Source organism: Aotus nancymaae, unplaced genomic scaffold, assembly GCF_030222135.1.
Source record: "Aotus nancymaae isolate 86718 unplaced genomic scaffold, 86718_ANA_hifiasm-v0.15.2.pri h1tg000019l, whole genome shotgun sequence".
In the NCBI taxonomy this organism is placed as follows: domain Eukaryota; kingdom Metazoa; phylum Chordata; class Mammalia; order Primates; family Aotidae; genus Aotus; species Aotus nancymaae.
The window spans coordinates 32,001,404-32,013,108 of record NW_026988431.1 but is presented as its reverse complement, the minus strand read 5'-3'; the positions used below and the strand labels follow the sequence as shown (position 1 = coordinate 32,013,108).

At 37.5% G+C, this 11,705-nt stretch overlaps 1 protein-coding gene across 2 annotated transcripts in view; it reads right to left on the bottom strand.

Moving 5' to 3' along the window:
• The window catches only part of NCK1 (NCK adaptor protein 1), a 94,765-nt gene that overhangs the window by 10,202 nt on the left and 72,858 nt on the right, over positions 1-11,705 (bottom strand). The window lies entirely within an intron of this gene.

The window sequence follows — 11,705 nt, the reverse complement described above, 5'->3', positions numbered from 1 at the left end:
CCTACATTTGGGATGATAACACCAAAAATGGCGGAGTAGGGAACTCCAATGCACTGTCCCTGCAAAAAGCAATTAATGCAATTAATGAGCTGGTAAATACTGTCACTCAACTTTTGCAGAACTCTGGAATCTAGAAATCAATCAATCAATCAATCAATCTAGGGCAAGGCTTAGTGAAGAAAGAAGTTGCTGCTTTGTAGTAAACAGAGCGCTACAGCATCCTAAATTGCCTGCCCACTATTCCCCACACCCCAAGTCAGTGATGGCTATGTGGATAGTAACCTGCACTCCTAATGCCAGAGGAAGCGATACACATCTTAAACAACTGTGATTTTAGTTTCAACTTGTCTGGCAGCTCCCTAAGGACCTGAGCAATGGCTTGCCTTGGCTTTGCCTGACTTGGATCATTCCCAGGGGATAGGGAGTCTTCTGGGTGGTTTTTGCCAAAATTATTTAATTGATGCAGCAGTCTGGGGCAAGGGACAACAACTGGGACAAGGAACAGACAGATGGAAAAGCCTGGACAGAAAGGGGATGGGAAAAGATATACATGGGGTAATAAGGGATGTGTCTACCAGTCAAGAAGGACGTCCACATGGCCAGGGCTGGACACAAATTCAGGAAAGGCCCAAGAAAGGCCCAAGAAGACCTAAGCTTTTACCCTGGCTGATCTTCAGGCTTTGACTAACAGTAAGCAAAGGCTAAGGCAGAATTATAAATGGCTTCACTAAGTGGTCAAAGAGTACTTTGACCATAAAGCCATAAAGCCATCTTCAAAGATGGGAGAGGTTTTTTTTGTTGTTGTTGACCCCAAGTGTTTAAGGAAACTCTGTCAAAACACTAGTTAGCTAATTACTAAGCAAATGGAACAGACTTCAGTGGCCACACATGACCAGGAATTATAGACCTTACAAAAATAGTTTAGAAAAGTCACTAAACAAGCAAACAATAACCACTCACGATAAGCAGCAATAAGCTCTGGGGAGGGGATAGAATCTGATGCTGAAAAAAAAAAAAAAGCCAACCAAAAATTCCACATTTAGCAAAACTGCCCTTCAAAAATGAAGGAGAACTTAAGACATTCCAGATAAACAAAAAGTAAAGGAATTCATCACTACTAGACCTGTGCTATAAGAAATGCTACAGAGAATCCTCCAAGCTAAAATGAAAAAACACTGGACCGTAATTTGAAGTCATATGAAGAAATAAAGAGCAATGTAAAGGTAGCTACACAGATAAATATAAAAGTCGGTAGTATTACAGTTTTTGTTTGTAAGTTCTCCTTTTCTTTCCTACATAATTTAAAATACAAATGCATAAAGCAAAAATTTCAATTCTAGGTTAATGGGCATATATTTTAATATGTAAAGATGTAATATACAAAGATGGAGCTGCAAAGGAGGAGAGTTATGCATACTACTGAAACTAAGTTGGTATTAATTCAAACATTATTGTTAAAAACCTAAGATGTGCTGGCATGCTGGCTCACACGTGTAATCTCAGCACTTTGGGAGGTCAAAGAGGGCGGATCACAAGGTCAGGAGATCAAGACCATCCCAGCTAACATGGTGAAACCCCATCTCTACTAAAAACACAAAAAAATTAGCTGGGCGTGGCGGCGGGTGCCTGTAATCCCGGCTACTCGGGAGGCTGAGGCAGGAGAATCCCTTGAACTAGGGAGGTAGAGGTTTCAGTGAGCCGAGATCATGCCACTGCACTCCCGCCTGGGCAACAAGAGTGAGACTCTACCTCAAAATTAAAAAAAAAAACTTAATATGTTAATTGTAATCCCCAGGGTAACCACTAAGAAAAAACAAACAAACAAAATACAGAAAGAGAAACGAGAAGGGTAATAAAACAATATATCAGAAAAAATAGGCCAGGCACAGTGGCTCACACCTATAATCCCAGCACTTTGGGAGGTCAAGGTGGCCGGATCATTTGAGGTCAGAAGTTCGAGATCAGCCTGGCCAACATGGTGAGACCTCATGTCTACCAAAAAATTAGCCAGGCATGGTGGCATGAGCCTGTATTCTCAGCTACTTGAGAAGCTGAGGCACAAGCATGGCTTGAACCTGGGAGGCAGAAATTGCAGCGAGCAGAGATTGTACCACTGCACTCCAGCTTGGGTGACAGGAAGACCCCATCTCAAAACCAAAAAAAAAAAAAAAAAAAAAAAGGAAAATAAATCACAAATGAAGACAGTAATAGAAGAACTAAGAAAATAAAGGAAAAGAAAACAGCAAAATAGCAGAAATCCTTATCAGATATTACTTTAAATGTAAATGGATTTAAAATAACATGATCGAACTCTGTTATCTGCAAGAGACTCACTTTAGATCCAAAGATGCAAATAGGTTTGAAAATGAAAGGATGGAAGAAGATATCCCATGTAAAAGATAACCAAGAAAGCGGGGGTGGCCATATAAATATCACACAACACAGGCTGGGTGCGGTGGCTCATGCCTGTAATCCCAGCACTTTAGGAAGCCAAGGCAGGCGGACAACTTGAGGTTAAGAGTTCAAGACCAGCCTGATCAACATGGTGAAACTCTGTCTCTACTAAAAATACCAAAAATTAGCCAGGCATGATGGCAAGTGCCTGTAATCCCAGCTACTCGAAATGCTGAGGCAGGAGAATCACTTTAACCCAGGAGGAGGAGGTTGCAGTGAGCCGAGATCATGGCACTGCACTCCAGCCTGGGCAACAGAGCAAGACTCTGTCTAAAAATAGATAAATATCACACAACACAGATTTAAAGCCAAAGGACAGTGTATACTGATAAAAGAATCAATCAATCCATCAAGAAGTATAACAACTACAAATATATGCATACTTAACAAGAGAGCCTCAAGGCATATAAAGCAACAAATGACAGAATTAAGGAAATAAAACAGTTCAGTATACTTGGAGACATCAATACCCCACTTTCTGTAAAGGACAGAAGTAAATGAAAGATCATTAAGGAAACAGAGGCCTTTAACAGTACTATAAACCAACTAGACCTAACAGACATATAAAGAATATTCCATCAAACAAAAGCAGAATACAGTACACATTTTTCTCAAGTGTACATGGACTATTCTGCAAAACAGACCATATGGCAGGACACAAAACAAGGCTCAATACACCAGGCAAAGTGGCTCAACCATGTAATTCCAACATTTTGGGAGGCCAAGGTGGGACATCACTTGAGCCCAGGAGTTTGACAGCAGCCTGGGCAAGACAGTGAGACCTTGTCTCTACAAAAATAAAAAATAAAATAAAATAATTCGCCAGGTGTGGTGGTGCACACCTGTAGTTCCAGCTACTCAGAAGGCTGAGTTGGGAAGATTGCTTGAGCCCAGGACTTCAAGGCTGCAGTGAGCTATGATCATGCTATTGCACTCCAGCCTAGGTAACAAAGACCCTATCTCTATTTAAAAGCGTAGGTAACAAAGACCCTGTCTCTGTTTAAAAAAAAAAAAAAAAAACCTCAATAAATTTGAGACTAAAGTCATACAAAATATCTGTTCTGACCACAATGGAATGAACCTAGAAATTAGTAACAGAAAGGAAAACTGGAAAATTAACAAGTGTGTGGCAACTAACACTCTCTTAAACCAGCAGGTCACAACGAAATTTCACAAGATTAGAAACTACTATGAGATAAATGAAAATGAAAACACAACATATCAAAACCTATGGGAGGCAGCAAAAGCAATGCTCAGAGGGAAATGTATCGCCATAAAAGCTTGCATAAAAAAGAAGATCTCAAATTACCAATTTAATCTTAAGGAACTAGAAAAGAAAAACTAAACTCAAAGCTAAAAGAAGGAAATAATAAAAATTAGAGCAGAGATATACATAAAAGAGAACAGAAAAACAGAGGAAATCAACAAAACCAAAATGTGGTTATTTAAAAGCATCGGTAAAATTGAAAACTCTTTAGCTAGACTGAGAGATACTAATAACTACTCAAATAACTAAAATCAGAAATACCACTTCTACAGACCTTATAGATATTTAAAACAGGATTATAAACAAGTACTATGAACAACTGTATGCCAATAAATTAATAAACCTAGAAGAAAAATATCAATTCCAAGAAATGCACAAACTACCAAAGCCGACTCAGGAAAAAATAGAAAATTTGAACAGACATATAACAAGTAAAAGATTAAATCAGTAACAAAACATATCGCATCAAAAATGTGCTCTGGAGTAGATAGTTTCACTAGTGGATTTTACCAAACATTTAAAGAAGAATTGACATCAGTGCTTCTAAAACATCTCTAAAAAGAAAAAAGAAGAGAATACTTATTAATACATTATATGAGGCCAACTTTACCCAGAATACCAAAGCTATCACAAGAAAACTGGTAATATCACTTAGAAATGTAGATGCAAAAATCCTCAACAAAATGCAGTTGGTTTCCTTTATTTGCAGTAGTTATCTTCTATAAAGTTACCATAATTACTGAATTAGCAAATACTGAACCATGGCTCCTAAGGGAAAAACAGGCTTAGCCTTCAGTCATATTTTTGTTAATCACTATATAACCTTTATTCGTGTTTCTTGTTAAAGACTCTTTGTTTAATATAAATTGTGATTAACGCTGAATTCACAACTAACATCGCTAAAACTCATGCCTAAATGAAGCTTATCTAACACACATTTTTTCCATAAGGCAAATTCACACTTCATCACTATGCTTGGGGGCCATTTTAAACAGCAAAATCATTGACAAGCACAAAAATGCAAAAAAAGTGGCACTAACTAGACTGTGCAAAGGACACTTGTTTATAGTACAAAAGCTGAAATAAGAAGGTGGAACATTGTCTCAACTGGGAATGTGCACACCAGGCAACTCACATTTTTGTCACACTGCACATGTCCACAAAACACTGCAAGTATCAACTCTGGGCTTATAAATAAATTTTAGCCAATAAGTAAATTCACAAATACAGAATCTGTTAAAAATAAGGATTATCTGTATTAGGAAAACCAAATCTAGCAAGCATATTAATAGGATTATATATAATGACTAAGTGGGATTTATGCAAGAGTGGTTCAACATATGAAAATATAATACACTTCATATTAGTAAAATAAAGGGGAAAAAAAACAAATGATTATCTGAATTGATGCAGAAAAAGCATTGGGCAAAATCCAAAACTGTTTCATGGTAACAATGCTCAGCAAAATAGGATTAGAAGAAAATTTCCTCAATATAATAAAGGGCATCTGCAAAAAACTGTGGAGCTGACATTACACACAATGGTGAAAGACAAAGTTTTCCGCCCTAAGAACAGGAACAAGACAAGAACAAGGATGCTCTCTTCCACCACTTCTATTCAACATTGGATTCTAAGTGCTAGCCAAAGCAATTAGGGAGGGGGAAAAGCATCCACAGATGACATTATCTTATAAATAGAAAATCCTAAAGAATATACACAGACATACACACATACATACACACTCCCACAGTCAGAATAAACAAATTCAGCAAAGCAACACACAAAACCAATTGTATTTCTATACGTTAGCAATGAACAATTCAAAGACAAAATTAAGAAAATAATTCCATTTATAGTAGCATTAAGAATAAAATACATAGAAATAAATTCAACAAAGGAAGTATCAGACTCATATACTAAACACTGCAAAACACTGCTGAAAGAAATTAAAGAAGACCTAAATAAATGGAAAGATATTCTGTGTAAGATGGCAATACCGTCCAAAGCAATACACAGATTCAATGCAATCCTTACTAAAGTTCTACCATTTTTTTCCCCCACAGAAATGAAAAGGCTGATTCTAAAATTCACACTAAACTGCAAGGTGGACCCCACGTAGCCAAAACAATCTTAAAAAAGGAAAATCGAGTGGAAGGACTCTCCCTTTCTCAATTCAAAACTTACTACAAAGCCACACTAATCAAAACAGTGTGATACTGGCATAAGGATAAACATATACAGCAGTGAAACAGAATTAGAAATCCTAAAATAAACCCATGCATCTATGGTCAATTGATTTTCATTAAGGATGCCAAGACCACTCAATGGGAGGAAACAATAGTTTCTTCAACAAAGGGTACTGGAACAAATGGATATTCATAAACAAAACAATGAAACTGGACTCCAACTTCAAATAAACAAAAAATAACTCAAAATGACCAAATGTCAGAGCTAAAACTGTAAAACTCTTAGAAGAAAAAATAGGAGTAAATATCTGTGACCTTGGATTTAGCAATGGATTCTTAGATACTGGCACTAAAAGCATAAGCAACAACAACAAAAAAAACCAAGATCCATTATACTTCATTGAAATTAAAAACATTTGTATATAAGACACTATCAAGAAAGTAAAAAGACAATCTATAGACTTAGAAGAGAATATTTGCAAATCATAATTCTGACAAGGATCTGGTATCCAGAACATAAAAATTCAAAAATGGGCAAAGGACTTGAATAAACATTATTCCAACTAAGATATACAAATAGCCAACAGGCAGATGAAAAGATCCTCAATATCATTAGTCATTAGAGAAATGCAAATCAAAACCACAATGACCCTACCTCACACTCATTATAATGCTATAAACAAACAAAAAAAGAAAATAGGTGGTAGCAAGGATGTGGAGAAATTGGAATCCCTCTTTATAATACTGGTTGCAATGTAAAATGGTGCCACCATGTGGAAAACAGATGGTTTCTCAAAAAGCAAAACAGAATTACCATATGATCCAGCAATTCCACTTTTAGGTATTCACTTAACTGAAAATAGATATCCAAATAATAATTGTACATGCATGTTCATCACAACACTGTTTACAATAACCAAAATGTGGAAACAACCCAAATGTCCATCTATGAATAGATGAACAGATAAACAAAATGTGATATATACATATAATAGTTATTCAGCTGGCCAGGCGCAGTGGTTCACACCTGTAATCCCAGCACTTTGGGAGGCCAAGGTGGGCAGATCAGTTGAGGTCAGGAGTTCATGACCAGCCTTGGCCAACACAATGAAACCCAGTCTCTATTAAAAATAGAAAAATTAGCCAGGCAGGTGGCAGGTGCCTGTAATCCCAGCTACTCTGGAGGCTGAGGCAGGAGAATCGGTTGAACCCAGGAGGCAGAGGTTGCAGTGAGCCAAGATTGTGCCACTGCACTCCAGCCTGGGTTACAGGGCAAGACTCCATCTCAAAAAAAAAAAAAAAGTTATTCAGCCATAAAAGGGATGAATTATTGATATATGCTACAACATGGATAAACCTTGAAGATACTATACTAAATGAAAGAAGCCAGACACAAAAAGGTCAAATACTGTATGACTGCATTCATATAAACTATCCAGAATAGGTAAATCCATAGAGACAGAAAGTAGATTAGTAATTGCCAGGGACTGATTGAGAATAACTATTTTTGGAGTGATGGAAACATTTTGGAATCAGAAGTGATGTCTGCACAACATTGTTAACGTACTCAATACTACTGAACTACATACTTTAAAATGGTTAATTTTATGTTATATAAATTTTACTTCATAAAAATTTTTTTTGAAGAGTCTTACATCAAATCCTCACAACCATCTTTTATCTCTTTACTGCCAACACTTTCCATTCCCATTATGATCACTCTTCTTCAGGCCTATTACGTAGTACCAAAGATTTCCTGATCCTGCTAAACTAGTTTCCTTATTAACTCAAATTTCTCCCTCAGTCAACCCATCATCCAGTCTAATCTTCCTATAAATAAAGCTGCACTCACATGACATCACTGCTCAAAGGCCAACAGTGGCTGTCGCACATAGCAGATTCTCAATAAATATTAAATTGAGTAAAACTGAATAAATGATATGAGGAAAATACAACGAAAATTTTTTTTACCTGAAAATATAGGCTAGTTTCAAATGATTTTTTTGAAAATTCAGAATTTGCACAGTTCTGTGTAAGAAATGCAAAAGATCAGTCAGACCTAGAATGATCCTCTCTGGAAGTTTGTTTAAACACATTACGTCTAAGACTAATTATACACTGTCAAACAAAGAACATCCTACCCATAATCCCAGCACTTTGAGAGGCTGCAGCAGGCAGACCACTTGAGGCCAGGAGTTCAAGACCAGCCTGGCCAACATGGCAAAACCCCATCTCTACTAAAAATACAAAAATTAGCCAGGCATGGTGGCACACACCTGTAATTCCATCTACTCGGGTGGCTGTGCATGAGAATCATTTGAACCCAGTAGGTGGAGGTTGCAGTGAGCAGAGATCGTACCGAGTTTTGGGGAACACGAACATTCAGGTCATAGCACTTTCTGACCTCACAGTTCAGCATGATCCTCCTAGGCTCGACTAGTCCTTTTTGCATCAAATTCTTCTAATCCATTGCCTATCTCACTCCAATTCTCTACTCTTTAGTAATAAAGGATCCACTATGAAAACTTTAATAGGAGATACAAATTTAAATTTTAGTTCTCCTACTGGTTGTATGATCTTGGTCAAGTTATTTAATCTTTTTTAAACTCCAATTTCTAACACAGAAACAGAAAACCAAATGCTTCCCCTGTGAGGGGCAAAGGTGGGCAAAGGAGAGGAGAAAAGATAAGAATTGAGTACTGGACTTAATACCTGGGTGATGAAATAATATGTACAACAGTCAAGGTGTGGTGGCTCACGCCCATCATCTCAGCACTTTGGGAGGCTGAGGTGGATGGGTCACCTGAAGTCAGGAGTTCGAGACCAGCCTGGCCAGCACGGTGAAACCCCATCTCTACTAAAAATACAAAAATTAGCTGGGTATGGTGGTGGGCACCTGTAATCCCAGCTACTCAGAAGCCTGAGGCAGAAGAATCATTTGCACCTGGAAGGTGGAGGTTGCAGTGAGCTGAGATCATGCCACCGCACTCCTGCCTAGGCGATAGAGTGAGATACAGTCTCGGAAAAGAAATAAATAAATAAATAAATAATATGAACAACAAGCCCCCATGACACATATTTACCCATGTAGCAAACCTTCACATGTACCCCCAAACCTAAAATAAAAGTTTAAAAGAAAACTCCAGTCTCCTTGTTTGTACAATGGTGGTATGTAAAAAAATAAATTCATAAAATGCTTGTAAATAATTTTTAAAAGTCTGTGTGAAAAGCACTTACAGTATATAGCAGGCACTCAATCAATGGTGGTTACTACTTTCCTACCTTCTAGTGCTTCTGGTGTTTAATTTTTAAAATTAGTCAAACCTGGTCAGGGGTGGTGGCTCTCAGCACTTTGGGAGGCTGAGGCAGGCAGATCACTTGAGGCCAGGAGTTTGAGACCAGCCTAGCCAATATGGCGAAACCCCATCTCTACTAAAAGTACAAAAACTTAGCCAGGTGTGGTGGCATGCATCTGTAGTCCCAGCTGCTTGGGTCCTACAGCACTGTTTCTTAACTAAAACAATGCATTATAAGCTCCACAAGGGTGTTTAAGAACTTGGTTAAGCACTGTGCACAGTCCCTCTTCATATGACAGCTGTACTCCCTGAGGCAAGTCTTTGTATCCATAACTATTCCTTATGTAACCTGGTTTCCAAATCCTTGATATACTGGATGCCAGTATTTGGAAGCATCCAAGTTTCTCAATACCATTGTTGAAGAATATCTATCAAAAGTGGATTAATTACATCATGTTTTATGTGACCAACAGACACATAAGGGAGCTACTGTATTTCTCCACCTGAGCACCTCTCAGACTCGAATCAATGTCATCATGGACTGTGCTGACTAGAAGTAGGACTTCTAGTTCATACATTACCACAGCAGCTCTAAGTTTTTTATTCACGTAAGCTGCTGCCAGGCTAGGTGCTCACCAAACTATACAATTCCTTTTAAAATTTTAATGTAGAGTTTTAACAACACTGTCTGTTCCTATTCATCTTGTTCATGTCTATCTTGATGTTAGTTAGTGCTTCCAATATTCCTTAGTTTAAGCATGTCATTTTTCCTTCATCTGTATCACTGAGTAAGTGCTGAGATGGGGCCAAAGAAAGTTTTCCTGCTTCTTCTATTTCCTTAGTGAACTACAATTCTGTTCTCGTGTTTTTACTTCAAAACCAATTTCTCCCTCATTGCTTTCCCTCAATTCCTATGACACACTTAAGACTCCTTAGTTGTTTACCAGGACTGTAAGACTTAGAGTTAGAAGGGACTTTCCAGGATCATTTAGTCTTGCCCAACTCTCTCCTTTACAAGAAACAGGAAATCAGAAAAGTTCAGTTATTTTTTGCAGACCACAGGGCTGGGAGCAGAACTAAGAAATACTAAATATATGGTATTCTTTCCATTACAGTTTTTTATTTAAATTTTCATATGTTCATCAGCTCATTTCATCTACATGAAATAAATTATTTTTTATTCTGTGTTATTTAAAACATTGTGCAATTTTTGTTTTCAAAAATATTCTGGCTACCATACAAAGAGCACGTAATACTCTGTTTCTTCTACTTTGTAAGCTCATTCAGGGAGGAAGTAGATGGAAGTAGATCAATAGCCTGTCTCTACTCTGACAAACTGCCTGGCAAAATAAATAAAAAATTTGAAATTGCTGCAGGGATTGGGCAAAGGAACATTTTGGTTGCAACTTCCTAAGCCTCAGTAGAAAGAATAATTTTACCATTGTATCGAAGATATATATTGAATGTATCAATGACACAATGGATTTTTTTTTTTTTTTTTTTTGAGATTTGAGTCTTGCTCTGTCACCCAGGCTGAAGTGCAGTGGCAAGACTGAGTCTTGCTCTGTCACCCAGGCTGAAGTGCAGTGGCACAATCTTGGCTCAATGTAGCCTCCATGTCCAGGTTCAAGTGATTCTCCTGCCTCAGGCTCCCAAGCAGCTGAGATTACAGGTACCTGCCACCATGTCCAGGTAATTTTTGCATTTTTAGTAGAGACAGTGTTTTACCATGTTGACCAGGCTGGTCTCAAACTCCTAACCTAAAGTGATCCACCTACCTCGGCTTCCCAAAGTGCTGGGATTACAGGTGTGAGCAGCCACTCTTGGTCACAATGGATTCTTTTATATTATTTCTGGTTGATTTCTGGTCAACATGGCTTATGACTAAACCTAGATATGAAATCCACTGTGTTTTTAATAAATAACAATCATCATACATCTTTCCACCAGAATGTAGGATCTGCAAGAGTTAGTATTAGTTTTTCACCCTATGATTTCTGCCTGGCTTGAAGAAGGCTCTCAATAAGAATGTGTTGATGAACAAATGAGCAAAAAGTAAGTTTTTCAAAGGTAAAACTCACCCAAAAAACGAAAATGCAAAGATCTGAAATTTTAGTAACTCCTCAAAAAAAACGGAAGAGACATATTCCAGAGGGACACACTAAAGCTAACAAATGAGTCCTCATATTACAATTACAATATTCTTTTTCAACAAGTGCTTACTCCTTTTCTTTTTTGCCCTTTTCTCTGGAATCTCTCATCAGGTTACTCTTTGTTTCCTTAGGCTTGTTTTGCGTAAGAGACTTCTATAATAATTCTTCTGTTCATTTTTGTAGAAACACCAAGCAAATGTTCAAGAAATTCAAATCATGTTCACTATGATAAGATCATAAGGAGGCCACCAGCAGAATCAACAGAATTAGACTCTTATAAATTATTATTAGTACTACTTCATGACCCAAACTCAGCAACAGTCAAGAATTCACTATATTCCTCTTTGTC